We start from the raw sequence: 20332 nt of genomic DNA, 5'->3' as shown, positions 1-20332 counted from the left end.
TGAGAAGTTGTACACAGTCCTACAGGTTCCAGAATGCATTGCTGTCCCTCAGCTGTTCATCACAGTCCTCCACCCTGCCCATTCCCTGCTCAAATCTGTTGCAGCACAACTAGGTTGTGTTCACACATTGCAGTTTCATTGTGTAACTGAATAATTCCACTGTGTTCCCACCCACACAGCATGCTGTTTTCATGCGGAATTCCATCTGCTGTCCGTGCGCCTGGGCCAGCTGATTCTGCATTCCGCCGAAAGAACTGACATGTCACTTCTTTTGGCAGATAGCGGAATACGCCGGCCCATAGAATGGTGTCTATGGAGCCGGCGGAAAGGCGCGCGGACAGCCGACGGAATTCCGCGGAGCTTATACGTGAGAATTCCTCAATGTGAAGCCACCCTAACGCAGATATCGGAGTAAGAGAAAGAACTTTTTGAATTTATTTTTTTTCTTCCCGCACATATTATGAGCGAGCATCTTTTATCTTTGAAGTTGAGCTCCACAATAAAGAGTTTATTCGAAATTATCTTACATGGTATATACTGTTTATGCCTCGTTGGTGGGATTGTCCAGGTTTATGTCCAGGTGGGATTGGCAGTGCTGGCTCTGATCCTCTCTGCCGTTTACCATCATTAAATTGTGTTATCGCATCATTTTTGTGAAGACGCTGCAGTACTGCAATAACACTCCAACATGTAAACACAGCCCTAATTTTACTGCAGAGTTTTGCACAATCAGTGAAGTTACAGCAGCTGGTCAGGGAGCTGGTCAGAGATAGTGAATCACTCAGGAGGGTGGGAGATCAAGCCAAGCCTTCTGTGACATCAGAGATTTTGTAGTCCTTCTATTTTCCTGTCAGTGTTGAAGCACATAAAAGCCACTGATGTGAGGACTATTGGTGATAACATTATATTAGATAGTTATATATCTTGAGGTTAATTTAAATCCAATTTTCTCATACTGGAGTACCCCTTTAAATCCTAGAGTGTTTGTTAAAGTGAATCTACCATCAGGTAATTGCTCCTTTTTTTCACAGATTTACATCAGTGAAGGGATCCCGGTGGCGTGTTTTGTTTTTTTTCTCATGCCGTCCAGTACCCACACTTGGTGGCAATTTTTTGCTGTGCACAGGCCCCATTCTATGCACTGGCAGCCAGACCTCTGTCCCCCAGCGTGACGATATCCCTTTCCTGCGGGAGCCACGTCACAGAAGGAGGACAGGAGATATCTGGGGGGCAGCGGCCCAGTCCATAGCAAAAGAAAGTGCAGAGTGCAGGAATCGGGCAGTGTTTCAAAAGAAACCCTGCGCCACCGAGAACCCCGCGCTGGTGCCGATCTGCTAATGTAAGAAAGAAAAACAATGTACCTAATGGTGCATTCACTTTAACTCGAACCTAGCATTTTTTAAATTGCATATATTTCGCACTTTGGAGGGATGTTTAAACAAAATGTACAAAATTATAACGAAAAAATGTAATAGGTATAAGTGATGTCAGTTTGGCCGTCAGTTATTGAATGTGAATGGCCACTTTTACCTGAGCACCCCGATCCTCGACTGAGCATGCTCGCTCAACTTTAGTAGACACCATTCAAAATGTCTACTGCTCTTTACTGGGACTTCTGAACCGAATCCTATGAAACGCTCCTTATACACAGAAGGAGGGGACCCTGCCCAATTACTATCAAAAGAGGAGGATGGAGACAGTAGATGATGGTGAGGATCATGGGATCCGAATAATTTCCGGCCTCCTTGTCTGCAGCTCATAGTATAATGTGACGGATATATTCTCTAATCCGGCTCTGGTATAATGAAGTGACACTGACTCTTTCATGTAAGGCAGGAGAGGTCACCCATAAAGCTAATCCCTCCTATCTAGATTAGGACAGATGCCCCCCCCCCACGTTCTCCAGGGCGCACACTGCGACAATATGGCCTTCATGGATTATAATTAAGTCGGTAAACCTGGTTTTGACGGCTAATTTGGCTTGATTTCTTACAAAACTGGAAAACAGCTGAGAGATTAGAGGATTTTCATTATCCACTATAGCCGGAGGGCTGTGTCACACGGGTCAGGGACTGTGTAGACCCCCCGCAGGGACCCTCGCAGTCACCTCAGGTAATAAGGACCAATTAACATCTCCCGTTTTGTTATCAGGAGCAGAATCCACAGCTTTCCGCCTCCTGTTAGATGCCATGAATCCTGTCAGCCTGTCACTCTGCACAAGTTGCCTCTTTCCTGAGACTTAGGCCTGTCATTGTTAGACAAGGCCTAGCAGGCATTACTATGTGTTCTTCGGTGCTATTAATTCCAGGGTGTCATACATATGAACTGTGGGTTTAGGTACATAACACGTAACTAGACGCAAGTACAATGAACCCAGAGATCAGCCTGAGAGGACAATTGGGGGAAGGTAGCAGTTCTTGCAGTAGCATTAAGATTAAAGGAGAAGTCCGGGCACAGACTTTTTTTTTTTTCCAAAACTGCACTTACCTCCCCATCTCCATCGCTGGGGTCGCTGTCCTCCTCACTGGTTCCCGGTCCCCGGCCACTTCCTGGTCTAGAGGAGACTTGGGACGTGACATTCCAAGTCCGCTGAGCTCTCCTCAGCCTGATAAGTCACGTCCCAATTCCCACTCAGACCAAAAAGTGGCCGGAGACCAGGAACTGGAGCGGAGGGCAGCAGCCCAAGCGCTGGAGACAGGGAGGTAAGTGCATGTTGTTTTGTTCACCCACCCCCTCCCAATGAGTATTTTTTTAAAAGGCCATGCCTGGACTTCTCCTACTAGGCTTTTCTGAAGCAATGGGATTTCAGGTTGTTTTTAAAGGGGTACTCCAGTGGCAAAAAATTCAAATCAGCTGGTGTTGGAAAGTTATACAGACTTATAATTTACTTTTATTGAAACATCTCCAATCTTCCAGGATGTATCAGTTGCTGTATGTCCTGCAGGAAGTGGTGTATTCTCTCTAGTCTGACACAGTGCTCTCTGCTGCCACCTCTGTCCATGTCAGGAACTGTCCAGAGCAGTAGCAAATCCTCATAGAAAACCTCTCCTGCTCTGGACAGTTCCTGACATGGACAAAAAGGTAGTGGCAGCAGAAAGCACTGTGTCAGACTGGAAAGATAATATGGTTGACAGTTATCTCTCCCGTCTGCCCCATAGACATCGGGGCAGGGAGGGATAAGCCGCGGCCAGGCTACTCTGCCCGAGATTTTTCTCTCTAAGAAAAAAGTAGTTGGGCAGTGAAAATCCATCACACCCGACCCCTATCTGTCAGTGGAGACTCAAGAGACCGCCATACACCCTATACTCACTTCCCCCCAACCTTGTGGGTAGACGAGCGTCAATCTTGATGATCGGTGCTTAATTACAGAGCCTTCATTCACCTGTGCCTTTCTGGCTGTAAACCATTGGCTGCACATCCCCCATTACACGAGGCAAGTTAATGGACTGGCCTAAAAACGTATTGGTTTTTAGGGCCCTATTACAGGGGACCATAATTTTAATGCGAATTATCATTTTATCATGTGAATTTAAATGATAATCGTTTTGTGTAAAAATGCAGGCAACGATCAATGAAAAATCGTTCATGTGTGGTTTGCTGCTAACACCAAAATCATTGTTAATCGTTTACTGTAATTCCACATTTGTTCCCTAATCGCTCAGTGTAATTCCACATCGTTCCTTCTTTTGCAGAGATCAGATGTAGGAAACGATCCTAGTAACTAACGACTATTGTTCTGTGTAATACAGGGAACGATTTCAGATTAACGATAGTCTCGTTTGCGATCGTTTATTGTTAATCGTTGGGTGTCTAATAGGACCCTTACTCAGAAGTAAAAAACAAACTCCTCAACTCAACACCCACTGGACAGGAGAGAATATTACCGACACCCACATATCCCAACCTACTGGATACCAATACATAAAAAAAGAATATTGTGAAAGGTCCAGCGCAGGTTGATCCTTAAGATTCAGATGCTTTATTAGGCTATGTTCACACTACGTAAGTTCTGTGGAAATCACAGCCGTTTTTTCAACGGCCGTGATTTCTACGGAACTTATGTAGTGCTGCAGGCTTAAGGGGTCCCGACCTGAGTGTATACACATGGTATACACTCCAGCGACCAGTACAAATTTGCTTTAAACACGTAGCTCCCTTATTGTCTTGTGTTGTCAAGTGATTTGAATCATTATAGTAAAGCATCTCTATCTTCATTCCCTGATAACATGCCTCCCATCTACCAGCCCGCCATATACTTATTCCGTATTCCGTCTATCCCTACAACTGTGAAGAATTATGTAAATCTGATACTACTACTGTATAGTTTCCGTCACTTTAAGCTGAAGGAAAGCAGGTGTAATGTGTTTCTCATTAGGAATTCTTACAGGAAAGGATACAGTAAGGAGACGATATCCGACATGGAGAATATTGATCTGTCACAATGGAGCAAAAAAAATAGAAGCGGAGCGGAATTCCCATTGGCAGCCGAGCGGCCGACATAGAAGTTTACAGTAAGTTTCCTCATAGGACGGCATATTACCATTAGGACTGTACAACATTGTTCGTGTAAGGTAAGCAGCCGTCAGTCATGCGGCCGGTGATGTAAGCAGGCCGTTTTTCTCTCCATTGGCCCCTGCTGACGTTTCCCCCGTTTCGGCCCCGTGTTTTGTTTTTCTAAAGCTTCATTGTATATAAGTGGTGAAAAAATAAAACAAGGCAGGAAAGTGGTAACATCCATGACGTGGTGAGGCCTTCCTGTGACCCGTGAACACATGATGTATTTCATAGAGCTGATGACTGATTGCTTGACGGGAACGTCTAAAATTCATAATACTTTCCAATAGGATTTGAGGGGAATATGTATATAAGACAGTATAAAGATTACACATCATACACCATGGGCTGAAAGGAAATATGCCACAGGACCCTCCATCTACTAAAGGCCCTTATCATCCCGACCTGACCGTGTGTGGGCTAAGCTGAATTCCCACCCTAGTTACTTATTGTAAATATATTCTTTGTATTTATGCATGGTATGGCGGTATTATATGGGCCTTGTTACCTTACTAGCCAATGATTACATGTTTACTGTATGGCGGTATTATATGGGCCTTGTTAGCTTACTAGCCAATGATTACATGTTTACTGTATGGCGGTATTATATGAGCCTTGTTACCTTACTAGCCAATGATTACATGTTTACTGTATGGCGGTATTATATGGGCCTTGTTACCTTCTAGCCAATGATTACATGTTTACTGTATGGCGGTATTATATGGGCCTTGTTACCTTCTAGACAATGATTACATGATTACTGTATGGCGGTATTATATGGGCCTTGTTACCTTACTAAACAATGATTACATGATTTCTGTATGGCGGTATTAAATGGGCCTTGTAAACTTACTAGACAATGATTACATGATTACTACTGTATACTGGTAATATATAGGCCTTGTTACCTTACTAGCCAATGATTACATGTTTACTGTATGGCGGTATTATATGGGCCTTGTTACCTAGTTAGACAATGATTACATGATTACTACTGTATACTGGTATTAGACACAGTATTACAGGGGTATTAAATGCCCGAAAACTTTCAACAGGGTGCACTGGACCTTTTTGCAGGCTACTTTGGAACAGATAGGTCTGGGCAGGATCCTGAGGGACAAAATTGCATCTCTATACTTGCATCCTACGGCCCGGGTGAGGGTTAACGGTATGCTCTCCGCACCCATTGCAGTTGCAAACGGAACGAAACAGGGGTGTCCCCTGTCGCCGATGCTTTATGTCCTGGTAATGGAGCACCTTTCTGTGGCCCTGCGGTGGGCCCCCGACGTTTCGGGCATCACCTTGGCCGGCACTCATTACAAAATGGCCTTATACGCTGATGATCTCCTGCTCTATGTGACTAATCCCCTCACTTCCTTCCCAGCTATTCTTAGAGAATTTGATAACTTTGGTGGCGTGAGCAAATTTTAAATTTAACTACGCCAAGACTGAAATTCTCAACGTTTCCCTGCCACAGCCCCTGATGAACCGTCTGCGAGAGTCCTTCCCCTTTAAGTGGCAAGCTCCAGCCATTAAATATCTAGGGATATGGGTCCCCGTGGACCTGTCCGCTCTATTTTCCCTGAATTACTTGCCGTTGTTAGTTCGCACTAAATCGGACCTGCTCTCCTATGATAAATCCCAGCTGTCCTGGTTTGAACGCATAAATGTCATTAAAATGGATTTTCTGCCCCGATTTCTGTACACCTTTCAGGCGCTCCCCATATCTGTGCCTACCTCTTATTTCATTCAGCTTCAAACTACCCTACGTAAATTTGTATAAAATCCTCACGAGACATAAGCTGGACGGTGGAGCGGGACTACCCGATTTCTCCCTATATTATAAAGCCTTGGTCCTGCTGAGGGTGGTTGACTGGTTTCACAATGGTGTAGATAAACAGTGGGTGCGTGTAGAGGGTGCTCAGTCTCCCATCGTCCTGCAGTCCCTCTCCTGGGTGTTCCCGATAGACCTCCCACCAATGGACTTTTTTCCTCACTTGACCAGGGGGTTCTTGAAGCTGTGGGATAGATTGCTCCTCTCACATAACATCTCCCATCGTTCTGGAATAATGAGTCCTCTCTTTGGCAACCTTGCTTTTCCGCCGGCTTGTGGCAGAGAGTCCTTCCTGGGCTGGACGGCATGTGGGGGTGCCAGGGTGGGTCAGATATTAGGGTCTCGCAAGTCTCTAGGATCGCTTCAGACTCTACAGGAGGCCTGCCCGGAGAGGAACCTACCACGGCTGGAGTAAGAACAATTAAAAGCCTGTCTTCGCTCTGCCTTTCCACAGGGAATCCTCACGACTTCCCCCACGGATCTGGAGGCGCTCCTTTTGGGGTCCTCCCCATCGCCAAGGGTGCTCTCCCGATTGTACCGCATTTTACTTGTAGCGGACGCTGATCCCGATCCCTCCTATCTACGTGCCTGGGAAGCTGAGTTGGGAGTTAGCTTCTCAGCTCCCGACAAGCAAATAATTTTCACCCTGACGCACAAGATGCCCATGGCCTATCTTGCACAGGAGAAAAACTTTAAGATTCTGTCCCGTTGGTACAGATACCCACAGCTCCTGCACCAGTGTTACCCTGAGGTGTCGGACCTGTGCTGGCGCTGTAAAGCGGATGTTGGCACGATGGTACATGTGTGGTGGGGCTGCCGTGTGTTGGGAAGCGGTTTTCACAATTTATAAGCAAGTCACGGGCAGATCGGTCACACCCTCTCCTAGTCTAGCTCTGCTCTCACTGATTCCAGGCCCTCCCTCTGCGGTCAAGAAGGGCCTTTTGCGCCATTTCCTCACCGCAGCCAGAACTGTGATCCCCAGGCGCTGGAAGTCCAGAGCCCCGCCATCCATCTCGGAATGGGTGACGCCGGAGATGGATCTTCTCTACCGTATAGAATCCTTGACCGCAGAGGAACACTCCAGAGGGACCAAGGTAGACCGTTTGTGGTTGGCCTGGACGACCTACAACGAGGGTCCACTATTCGCCCCATGGCTAACCTGTTAGAGGACCGCCTTCCGTCATGCCTTTACTAGCTTTACCACCCTATTCTACTCAGCCTCCTTTCCCCACTCCCCCCCCCCCATCCGTCAGTGTCTGGTCAGCCTTTGTCCCTCTTAGGACCTGTCCTTTCTCTTCCTACCTCTCTTGCTCTCTGTTTCATCTAACTCTATGGTCTGTGTTTCCCCTGGTTATCCGAGGGAACTGTCTTTCCGTGAATACTTGCCCACATGTTTTATGCAATAACTGACCGAACCTTGTATATTGTGCACATCCATGCGCTTTACTGTAAGACATCTACTCTTTCAAGCTGGGTGCGGGGTTGGTCAAATCGCAGCAGGTCTACCAAGGTTTAATTACCTGTTAGCTGTAGCTACTGTTTGCTATTCTTTCTGGATATACGGAATTTTCTAGTATGTTTATGTACTCCTTTTCTATACATATCTTGTTTTTGTTCTGTATTTTACCATGCAAAATCAATAAAATCAGATTTACCAAAAAAAAAAAAAATGCCTGAAAACTGAAGTTAAATAAAACCTCAAGACATAATGACTAATATAGTGTTACCACGAATAGTTCTGGATAGATGATAGATAGATAGATAGACCGATAGATGATAGATAGATAGATAGATAGATAGATAGATAGATAGATAATAGATAGGAGATAGATAGATAGATAGATAGATAGATAGATAGATAGATAGATAGATAGATAGATAGAGATAGATAGATAAATAGATAGATAGGAGATAGATAGATAGATAGATAGATAGATAGATAGATAGATAGATAGATAGATAGGAGATAGATAGATAGATAGATAGATAGATAGATAGATAGATAGGAGATAGATAGATAGATAGGAGATAGATAGATAGATAGATAGATAGATAGATAGATAATAAATAGATAGATAGATGATAGATAGATGATAGATAGATAGATAGATAGATAGATAGGTAGATAGGAGATAGATAGATAGATAGATAGATAGATAGATAGATAGATAATAAATAAATAGATAGATAGATAGATAGATAGATAGGAGATAGATAGATAGATAGATAGATAGATAGATAGATAGATAGATAGGAGATAGATTGATGGATAGATAGATAGATAGATAGATAGATAGATAGATAGATAGATAGATAGATAGATAGATATTGAATTGTCCTTGAACTGGCACAGATGTGAACCACAGAAAACACAAAGTGTCTCAGATGTCAGGACTGTGTGATCTCCTGTGTCATGCGGCCATGAAATCAGAAGCTCAGCATGTAATAAGGGGGATCAGACCCCTGGCTGGGATTCAGCAGACTAATAGGTGTCAGAGGAAGCCCAGCTGTCCTGTCCCAACATACAAGGAGATAGATGTGCAAATGAGTCTGCGACCAATCTCTGCCTGATTGTCCCTTAATCACACGGAACCGTCACTAACAAGGAGAGGCGCCACCATGCCCGTCCTACCATCACATAGAGCTGAGCCGGGGCCTATGGCAGAATCTGCATGATGTAAAAGCGAGGCAGGTCCCGGGGGCGCACTCACTGCATCCCAGAGGCCTTTGAAGTCACTTACTGTATATCCTTAAAGGATTAACAGGACCCCACAATATATACATGTAACCGCACTTATGTTTATGTTTCAGAGCTCGATAGCAAACTCTGGTTACCATGTGCCGATCATTCCAGTAGTTTTCTGCTGTTCCGTTTATTTTGCCAACATATTGAAAAGGATCTCAAACATTTCCCTGATTACAGAGGAGCGTATTCCTCCAGGAGTCCTCCAAAGAGAGAGAGGCCTCGCGAAGGAAGTCAGCGGTACGCCGTGAATTAAGAGATCAGCCATTACCAGGCCACTTTCCTTGTGTTACAGATATACCGGTTCCTAATGGAGGCAATCTGTCCTTATCACCGTGCCTGGGTTTCATTAGTCGCTGGTTATGAGTTTCATGTTGTCAACCTGGCGTACACCCTGGAATACGCTGAACTGCTTACCTTAGCTATGTCATAGTGTAGTGTCCCACTATGTGTTTTCTCTTCTTGCACTTTGGTAAAACTGTATCACTCTAGTGTCACAGGTTAGGACAGGTGGACGCTGTTCCTTACTCCAACCACTAGATGTCACTCTTACACAGCACAGCTGCAGATAACACTAGGTCTAGCTGCACATACGCTTGCTCTTTGCAGTTTACACTTCCTGAAGATACTGAGTCTAGTTCAAGACAGAGAAGACAGCAGACCTGTGTTCACTATACTAGCTATCCATCAAACCACTATGGATTGCTAGACAAGACCTCTAGGGACACCAAAGCCAAGGGAGAATTCACCCCTTGCCTACACTGAGGACAGACTAACAGAATAGGACAGTCGACCACCTTTCAAAAAGGACGGTGAAGCTCAAGATTGGACCTGCAGTAGAGCACAGTGCAAGTTCAGCCGCTCTCTACTGACAAGCAGTGAGCTTTGTAGGAAGGACACTACAAGCCAGCTCCACCAAACGCAGAGACCTGGGACTGGTACTACCCCAGATGACGGGTCACCCGACACTGTGGGGCAGAAGATGGTTAGGTGAGATAACTGGGACTCATCCATACGTGATTACAAGGATTTCTTTAGACACTTCTCAACACTTCACCACATCCCAGCAGAGTAACATTCTTCTATTACTGTTTCTTCTATCAACTCACCTCTCAACCTGTTTGACTATTATTGCTGATTATTTTTGCACAAAGTACTTGAGCACTGTATGTGACTTGTTTGCACTAAGATACTTTTTCAAAGTAAAAAGTTTACAAGTTGTTTAAAGTGGGACTCCTGGCCACCAAGACAAGTAGCCCCCAAAACACTAAGCCCACAAGCAGGCCCCAACATCTGTACCAGCACCCCGGGCCAAGGAAATAGCAACTACATGCCATGGTGTGGCTCATTGTATGCAGAATTTCAATTCAAAATTCCTATTACAGTTATCTCCCCCTAGTGGTAGCAGCGTGCAGTTATCTTCCCATAGTGGTAGCAGCATGCGATTATCTTCCCATAGTGGTAGCAGCATGCGATTATCTTCCCATAGTGGTAGCAGCATGTGGTTATCTTCCCATAGTGGTAGCAGCATGCGGTTATCTTCCTATAGTGGTAGCAGCATGCGATTATCTTCCCATAGTGGTAGCAGTATGCGGTTATCTTCCCATAGCGGTAGCAGCATGCAGTTATCTTCCTATAGTGGTAGCAGCATGCGATTATCTTCCCATAGTGGTAGCAGCATGCGGATATCTTCCCATAGCGGTAGCAGCATGCAGTTATCTTCCCGTAGTGGTAGCAGCATGCGGTTATCTTCCTATAGCGGTAGCAGCATGCGGTTATCTTCCCATAGTGGTAGCAGCATGCGGTTATCTTCCTATAGTGGTAGCAGCATGCGGTTATCTTCCTGTAGTGGTAGCAGCATGCAGTTATCTTCCCGTAGTGGTAGCAGCATGCAGTTATCTTCCTATAGTGGTAGCAGCGTTCACTTATCTCCCCCTAGTGGTAGCAGCATGCAGTTATCTTCCCCTAGTGGTAGCAGCATGCGGTTATCGCTTAAAAAAAAAAAAGAGGTAACAGGGCATTAGGACCACCCAGATGGTTATGAGTATAGTTGTGTCCAGTCGGCCATAACCCTGGGTTACTAGGTGGTAACAATGAGAAACAATATCATCTGCTGCACTTATAGCTCTCAGTCTTCCCCCTTTTTCTCTGTGTAGTTGGGCTGATAAATCCACACAGTAATTGTAAGAACCTGCGGGTCATGTGATTCAGGTCCTTCAGCCTCTCGCTCTCTGTGTGCAGAAAGCTGGAGGCTGATGAAAAGACTTCACTGCCTAAAGGATGGAAAGTGGACTAACAGATCTTGCTCCTCTGTTTTACTATTATTATATTACTCTCCACTATAGTGAGCGGGCTTAACATTACAATGGTGGGCCCCTCTCTGGGCTCCAGTGCAGCCGAACCGGTATGCCTGTCATTGTATATTTCTCCATTATTCCACCTATTCCCGATACTTGTTCTTTATCATTTACCTCCCTGTTCCATAGCTGTTCTCTATCAAATATAAGCTCTCTATTTCCTCGCAGATCCCCCTACCTTACAGTAGGCTTAGTATTCCCAGGACCATGGTGCGGCGCTCATCACTTACACGTTTTTCATCGCCATTTCCAGCAGAATAATAATCCCTGAAATGTGTGAAGCGATGTGTTGAGCCTCTCCCCTCGGAGGATGCTCTCCTGATAGCTTCCCCATCATGTGTGGTTATTTAGAGAAAGTGTTCCTGCACCTTCCTCCTCTACGGTGGACGGTTTTATGCATTTTTGTTGGTTTGAGGTCTATTTTTATCCAGGATCCCGATGAAGCCCGCAGTGTTCAAGGCCCCTGGAGGCGCCTGCAACCATTAAATTCTCATCATAACTTTGGTGGAGTATATGGGATATTGAGAATAAAAATAACTGTGTTTATGTATCCCATCTCTGAGGACAAAGGAAATAACCTGCAGCTATTTTCCCAAATCGACCAAACATGTTCACATCAATCTCCTACATCTATGAATTACAGTTATTGCCCTAATATATGACATGTCAGTCAGTGTTAGTGCAGGTTCTAAAGCTGGGGTCAGTGCTCTCTGCTGCCACCTCTGTCCATGTCAGGAACTGTCCAGAGAAGGAGAGGTTTTCTATGGGGATTTTCTACTGCTCTGCAGTAGGGCATAGGGAATGATTTGGAGTCAGAATATTTACAGCCCATGCATTCTACCTCTCTCCTGCACACAGCACATGCTAAGCCCCGATCACACTTTTAGTAATTTGCCCTGATCTGTTACCAGAGACAGATTTCCCCTTGACAACAGGCAGCGAACAACAGTTTGCAGGGAAGTGAGACACCTAGTGGCCAAAACTTGGTTAAGAAGAAATTTATATTAAATGAATTGATTTACAAATATATTAGAAATCACAATGGATATCACATAAAGGGAAGTGACTCAAAACAACATACATGTATCAAAAAAACACAGCAATTGCTGAGCTCAGGGAGATCAGCGACAAAAAATTAAATGGAGTACTCACTAAAGAGTCTTCATTGATACACTGCCCCCGAAACGGCTGTCTGTGGATGGATGCCTGCCTTGGTAAACCCTTGTCATGTCGGCATACTCGCCACAGAGTAAGGGGCCTATTCCACGGAGCGATAATCGGCCAAATCAGCCTGTTTCGGCCGATTATCGCTAGAGATGAGCGAACTGTTCGGATTTTGGGTCCGAAAGCAGTTCGCTCTCTTATTATGCCTGCGATCCCGGCCGCATAGTTCTGCTCCCGGGAATATGCGGCCAGGATATTCCAGGGAATTCACCATGGGATATACTGGCCGCATATTCGCTGGATTGCAGCTATGCAACCGGGATCTCAGGGGATTCAGGGGATCTACATGGGATTGAAAAACAATGGAACCCCACAGCATGCTTTCCATGATCAATATCTGGAAGGATTGCTGCACTCCTCACCCACTGACCTAAATGTGGGAAGCGTAAGCTCAGTGAAAAAACAACAGGTAATATCTGCTCGCAGTTTTTCGGTGACCCAGTTCCCACAGAGACAACACTTGGAACTTCCTATGAAAAGTTTAAGAATAACTTTTGCTGTGTTGGGCCAGATTGTAGGGAAGGCTACGGGGTCTCCACCGCCGGGCGACTCTCAACTTTCTCTAATGCTTCCCAAAAAAAAAAAAAAAAAAGGTTCAGTTTCTAAGTACAAAAGTTTTAGTATAATAAAGTTTTTACTGCTACAGACTGTAGTTCTGAGAATTGGAAATTACTAGATTTGTAGATGGTCCTGATGACTATAGCAGCATCCATTCATGTGACTAGCTAAAAATTTACAGTGTGCCCGTCTCGACAAGCATTTTTATTGCCCAAATAATCTAAAATAAAATGAAGAAACTGCGTAAATTGGCAGCTTCTATGTGTTTCCATGGCAGCAGACTACAAACAAACACTGTGTAGTCAGATCCTACCATTATACTCACTTCCATCTGCTCCTTTCTGGCCTATAGTTAGGGCTCGTTCCCACTGAGCAAAAGCAGCTGAATTTCTGCGCTGAATCAGCGCTGAAATTTCAGCCGTTAAAATAGGTGCAGAGCTAATTTCCATTGTGTTGAATGGAAATTCTGCTCTGCAGTTCACACAGTGGAATTTCCGCACTGAACTAATCCGCTTTCCGCCAGAAGAATGAACATGTTCATTCTTCCGCTAGCGGAAGCCTATACAAGTCAATGGGGCTCTGATTTTCTGTTTCAGCGAAGATTCAGCGCGGATTCAGCGCGGAATACAAGCGTAATACAAGCGGAAATTACTCGCTGAATCAGCGCGGAAATGGGGAAAAGGGGGGGGAGGAGGATTCTAGTATATGTTCTGGTATAGTCTAGTTTACTCACCAAATACTCGCTGAATTTCAGCGCTGAATGCATGCGGATTCAGCGCGGATTCCTCGAGTATTCCGCGCTGAATTTGTCAAGAGCTGATTACGAGCTGAACACTTTCCTAGCAGAATACGCAGGGATTCTGCTTGCATTCTGCTTATATTCTGCTCGGAATTCAGCGTCAGTTGATTTCAGGCGGAAATATTTCCTTGCGTAATCCGCTCCTTTTGCTCTGTGTGAACGTAGCCTTACATTTTCCAGGTTATATGTGCAGGGTTGTCATGATTGGGCTGCATGAGAATTGGAGATTTTGCTTGCAGCTTGTGCAGACTGGAGCTTCTCTCGCAAAATACAGTGAATACAGAAACACTGGGGGGGGATTTACAAAGACCGGCGTACAAGTACACCGGTCTTATATTAGGCCCTGCCCCCTTTTCCCTGGCAGGATACACTAAGAGGCGCACACCCCTTAGCGAATCCGGCCGGCCAGGCACCTGAATCTGCACCCGGCATACAAAATCTACAGAATCTGTAGATTTTGATCATGATTTAGGCTATGTTCACACTACGTAAAAGAAGGGCTGTTGTTGTTGATGGCAACAACAGCCGTACTTTTTGCGCGATGGAACAATGCCTTACTTTCAATGGGATCCTGGCCGGAGCATATACACATCGTATGCACTCTGGCCGGGATTCCGTACGGGGCCGGAAATAACTGACATGTCAGCTTTCTGCGGCCGCAATTCAATGAATTGCGGCTGTAGGAAACCCTGTCAGTTCACACTATGAAGCAAGCGGCTCCGGCTGCTTGCTTCATAATGTGCAGGGGAAAGCTCTGATGCGGGAGTGCGCTGATGCGCCCGCATCAGAGCTCTGCGGCCGGACAGATGATCCGGGCAAAGACCGGCCTTTCCGTGACCCGGCCGGGGTCACGGAACGGGCAGTCTCTCACGCTTTGTGAACATAGCCTTACCCTGTGAGCAGGCGTAAATCATTATAAATGAGGTGCGGGAGGAGGCCACGCCTCCTTCTCACCTTATCACGCCCCTGCAAGCTCCCCCAGCCTGCCCATCAGGCGAGTGGGGCGTACGCTTTGTAAATCCCCCCCACTGTGTTCATTGGCCTCTTAAAGGGGCACACACTCCCTCTTGTGGCCGCACGCAGCATTACACCTCCAGCCACAAGTGCCACCCCCCCCTCCCCCCCATACACACACTCGTGTGTATGGGGGGGAGGTCTGGGAGGATGGAGTGATGCAGAACTGCTTCACCCCCTGGGTCATGTGAGTATGTGGGGTGGGGGGTACAGGATTTATGGGACCCGTACCGTTTCTTGCTATGGGGCCCCATGAGCGGAAGTGCTGAACTGTTCGGGTTCGGCAACATTCTCCAAACCCAGTCTCCATGTACAGTCATGGCCAAAAGTTTTGAGAATGACACAAATATTATATTTTCCCATGATCTGCTGCCCTCTGGTTTTTATGTGTGTTTGTCAGATGTTTTTATCACACACAGAAATATAATTGCAATCATATTATGAGTAACAAAAGCTTATATTGACAGAATGAGTTAATGCAGCAAGTCAATATTTGCAGTGTGGACCCTTCTTCTTCAGGACCTCTGCCATTCTCCCTGGCTGCTCTCAATCAACTTCTGGACCAAATCCTGACTGATAGCCGTCCATTCTTGCACAATCAATGCTTGCATTTTGTCAGAATTTGTTGGTTTTTGTTTGTTCACCCGTCTCTTGATGATTGACCACAAGTTCTCAATGGGATTAAGATATGAGGAGTTTTTAGGCCATGGACCCAAAATCTCTATGTTTTGTTCCCTGAGCCATTTAGTTATCACCTTTGCTTTATGGCAAGGTGCTCCATCATGCTGGAAAAGGCATTGTTGATCGCCAAACTGCTCTTGGACGGTTGGGAGAAGTTGCTCTTGGAGGACATTCTGGTACCATTCTTTATTCTTGGCTGTGTTTTTAGACAAGACTGTGAGAGAGACGATTCCCTTGGCTGAGAAGCAACCCCACACATGAATGGTTTCAGGATGCTTTACAGTTGGCATGAGACAAGACTGGTGGTAGCGCTCACCTCGTCTTCTCCGAATAAGCTGTTTTCCAGATGTCCCAAACAATCGGAAAGGGGATTCATCAGAGAAAATGGCTTTACCCCAGTCCTCAGCAGTCCACTCCCTGTACCTTTTGCAGAATATCAGTCTGTCCCTGATGTTTTTTCTGGAGAGAAGTGGCTTCTTTGCTGCCCTCCTTGAGACCAGGCCTTGCTCCAAGAGTCTCCGCCTCACAGTGCGTGCAGATGCACTCACACCTGCCTGCTGCCATTCCTGAGCAAGCTCTGCACTGCTGGTAGCCCGATCCCGCAGCTAAAAATGGCGAAACAGAAAAAACACAGGGCAGAGCGCCTCATAGGGTGACACTGTATATTCAAAAGTACTGTGGCAATGAAGTAGCACACAGGTTTAAGCTCACCTGATGTGGTTGTGAGAAGCCACAACCACTATAACAGCATGTAAATGGTATAATGTACACTTGGCCGCTGCAGGAGACTCTCAGCCGCAGAACTCTCGGGTATGCGTAGTCATATGTAGAATCCAAATGAAAAAGGGAGATATGTCCCCGCGCAGACCATAAGTATAGAAGCAAATTTTATGTATATTTTGTGTATATCCACAGGTAACGCGTTTCGAGAGCGCTGGGCTCTCTTTTTCAAACCTCCAGGACACTTAAAACATGGTACACATCGAGATATGCTAGCATTGCTCTGGGCTTCCACGTTGGTGTAGGACCTTTGCACATGTGCACTCCAATCAGCAGCTGAAACACTTTTAAGAGACGGTCCTGGCGCTTGCTGGTCTTTCTTGGGCGCCCTGGAGCCTCTTTGGCAACAATGGAACCTCTCTCCTTGAAGTTCTTGATGATGCGATAGATTGTTGACTGAGGTGCAATCTTTCTAGCTGCGATACTCTTCCCTGTTAGGCCATTTTTGTGCAGTGCAATGATGACTGCACGTGTTTCTTTAGAGATAACCATGGTTAACAGAAGAGAAACAATGATGCCAAGCACCAGCCTCCTTTTAAAGTGTCCAGTCGTGTCATTCTTACTTAATCATGACAGATTGATCTCCAGCCCTGTCCTCATCAACACCCACACCTGTGTTAATGGAGCAATCACTGAAACGATGTTAGCTGGTCCTTTTAAGGCAGGGCTGCAATGATGTTAAAATGTGTTTGGGGGGATAAAGTTAATTTTCTAGGCAAATATTGACTTTGCAAGTAATTGCTGTTAAGCTGATCACTCCTTATAACATTCTGGAGTATAAGCAAATTGACATTTTAAAAACTGAAGCAGTAGACTTTGTAAAAATTAATCTTTGTATCATTCTCAAAACTTATGGCCATGACTGTATATAGCTGATAGGGCAGCATACAACTTCTCCAGCCTTCGGGAGTCAAATACCGACCCCGATCAGTTTGCCAAGTCCACCCAACACTAGTCACAACTAATATCACCATTACAAGTCTTACAGTCTAAATGAGACGCTGCTACAATGTAAAAAATACTCATTAGTCTCAGAGAACAGACTGACCCATAGTGTTTTGGTCCATGGGGACCCATTGACTCATCACACTCTGACTCATTGGCTGGGGAGAGACATTCGCTTCTCGATAATTACTTTGGTGTGAGGTGTAGATTGTGACCTTTCTAATCTGAGAAAACAGAGTCTCATAGGTGGTCCTGGTGTGGGATGACTGTAAACAATGAGGAGGTGGCAGCTAAATGAGTTCCCGGACACCTGAGGGCCTCTCCGTATCAATGACACCATCTTCTTACCGAGTAGCTTTATTACACAGCTGTCAGGTCCTGGTATAGGAAATACGCGGATGAAATCCCATTCACTCACTGTGCAGGAGATGGGACGGTCACCAATAGAAATCTTATTAAAGGGAATCGTCACAAGTATTTCCCCCATACAAAGAGCCACAAACAAGTGGTAAAGTACTTTGCTTCTTTCTTGGCTACTAGAGGTCATGTGTATAGTGCTATGACTCTACAGCAAGATGGATACAAATCGCCTCCTAGAGCGTACATAGCTTAGAGGCATGTCAGTGTGGATATATGGAGCCCATGAGGATATGGGCCCATTGCCATTACTACTGGATGGAGAGAACCTGTGTAAAAACTGCACTGTCAAAAAAAAATGGAGAGAGAAGTTAGACCAAAAGTCATGAAAATAACATGTTAAAAAGGTACCGAAATGGTATGTCATCGTATAGTGTGGTATACTGGCAACACATTCATGGAGTTTTATGGGCCAAACATGGTCAACTAGTGACTGTGTTCGGTCTATGTCCCACAGCTATACATTATAAGCACACAACCATTTCCATATCTCCCATAGAGTTGTATAGTATGGCAGCCACTGGTCCATACAACTACTTTCTCGTAAGTTGGTTGGGTTCTCCAAAGTCAAATCGCCACTAATCTAACACTGTCTGATGTTACAAATGAAGAGGAGAGTTAATCTCTATGGGATCTGAGTAGGTAGCTGAGCATTGTATTAAATCCAAAGTAGTAGGAGAAAGCATGCCCTCACCCCGATGCTGCCGTTCATTCACTTGGCTTTATTTGCTTCCTGCGGCAATTGTGCGGAGGGACGAATGGGGATAGCTGAGCATTGTACTTGTCTACTGTATCTTCAGCACCTCCATAGACGTATGCATGTACAACTCACCAATTCATTCTTAATAAAGACTCTGGACCCCGTTCTCGAGGTGGCAGAGCTTCCCAGAAGTGGATAGGGCAATAAGTTATTTTAAAGGAGAAATTTGCTGAAATTACAAAACTACAGGGTAGGCAGGGATGGAAGGGACATAATAAAGGAGGTATACTTACCCGTTCCCGTGCTCCGCAGTGCTGTGTCAACAGGCTCCTGGACTCCCGGGAAATATCCTGCTCAGCCAATCAGTGACTGCAGTGGGGTCCTGTCCCAGTCACTGACTGGCTCAGCTGGGCATCTATCACCCAGGTCATGACACTACAGGAGAGAGAGGGAGGATCCGGGCAGGGGTTCAGGAGCAGGGTGCAGTGCTGCAGGGGCACCAGGACAGGTAAGTATATTTTCTTTATTATGCTCCCTCCCTAACCCCCTGCCAGTATTTTTATTTTTTTTTTGTCGCCAGACTTCTCCTTTAAGTCAGAATGCCCCTTTACCTGGATCCACCAACCCTCTAATGTGCACGGGGGCCTTTCCACTTCTTGACTTTCCAATCCTTCTTTATTCATAGTTACATAGTTACAGACCCTCAAGATTAATCTATAACCTTTCTGTGTTGGTCCTTATGAGGCAGATGCCAATTGCCCCATACTTGGGGTAAAATCCCTTACTGACTGTAAATATGGTAATCACAATAAATCTGTGGATCAAGGTCCCAGCTACATAAATCCATTACCTATAACCTGTCATATACTTTTGCTCTTGCTCTTACTGTAAAGAATCCCCACTGTTCTGACTGTGAGCAAAGGGATGGGCAACTGAAATTCCCAATACCTGATCCTCTTCCACTTTCTCAGTAGGTCTCCATGCACCTGCTAAGAGGGAGAGGTCACTCCTAAAGAACGGAAGGGCTGCTGGTAAATACTGATACATTTTGTAACAGTTATTTAAATTATATTTCAAAATTTTCAATTTAAAGGGATTTTTTATTTAAACGGTCAGATCTTAAAGTGAAACAGTCAGTGTCTCCATTACCCTATAAACATGGCGGACACGTGTTCCTTTGTTCTTTCCGCCCCGTTGAGGTGTGTTAATGAGCGGCTGAGATGATGGGCGGGGGAGGGGACGTGGAAACGATTCTCTCTCATGTCTTTGTGATTTATCCCAGGGTGAAATCCTCTAATGACCCCTGATCCTCATCCAGTCATCCAGCCTCCAGTCATCTCACATCTGACCAGACGCGGCTCGGATACATCGTCACTAATTGGCTTCTCGGCTGCGATTCTGTAAAAATCGTGAAATTGTAAATTGTTCAGATTAAAGCTTAATCTGAAATACAATGTAACACTGTCGCCTGTTTGCCTTTTAATGCCATGAGTTTTCTCTCTCCGCTCTCTAAATCTATGAGGCTTACGAGAGATCCACTTCACTTTCTAGATAATTGTCAGGACGTATTATGGCATAGAGCTGGGGGATCGCTGAGCTTGTCTAAGATTGGGTGGATCAAGAGTGACCCCTAAAGGAAATCACTGGTACTGCAAGAACACAAAGCTCCTGGTCAGTAGAGTGTTGTCACCGTTTTAGAGCAATTTTCAAACTTTCAGTGGTATTT

At 45.3% G+C, this 20332-nt stretch overlaps 1 long non-coding RNA gene across 1 annotated transcript; it reads left to right on the top strand.

Moving 5' to 3' along the window:
* Positions 1 to 2558: 2558 nt before the first annotated feature.
* LOC138784309 (uncharacterized) lies at positions 2559 to 20012 on the top strand. The gene is made up of 3 exons (XR_011361811.1): positions 2559 to 2702; positions 4376 to 4511; positions 19889 to 20012. It is a non-coding gene; the product is annotated as an uncharacterized lncRNA (long non-coding RNA).
* The last annotated feature ends 320 nt before the right edge of the window (positions 20013 to 20332 follow it).

Source organism: Dendropsophus ebraccatus, chromosome 2, assembly GCF_027789765.1.
Source record: "Dendropsophus ebraccatus isolate aDenEbr1 chromosome 2, aDenEbr1.pat, whole genome shotgun sequence".
Classification (NCBI taxonomy): Eukaryota; Metazoa; Chordata; class Amphibia; order Anura; family Hylidae; genus Dendropsophus; species Dendropsophus ebraccatus.
This window is presented reverse-complemented; position numbering and strand designations above follow the sequence as displayed.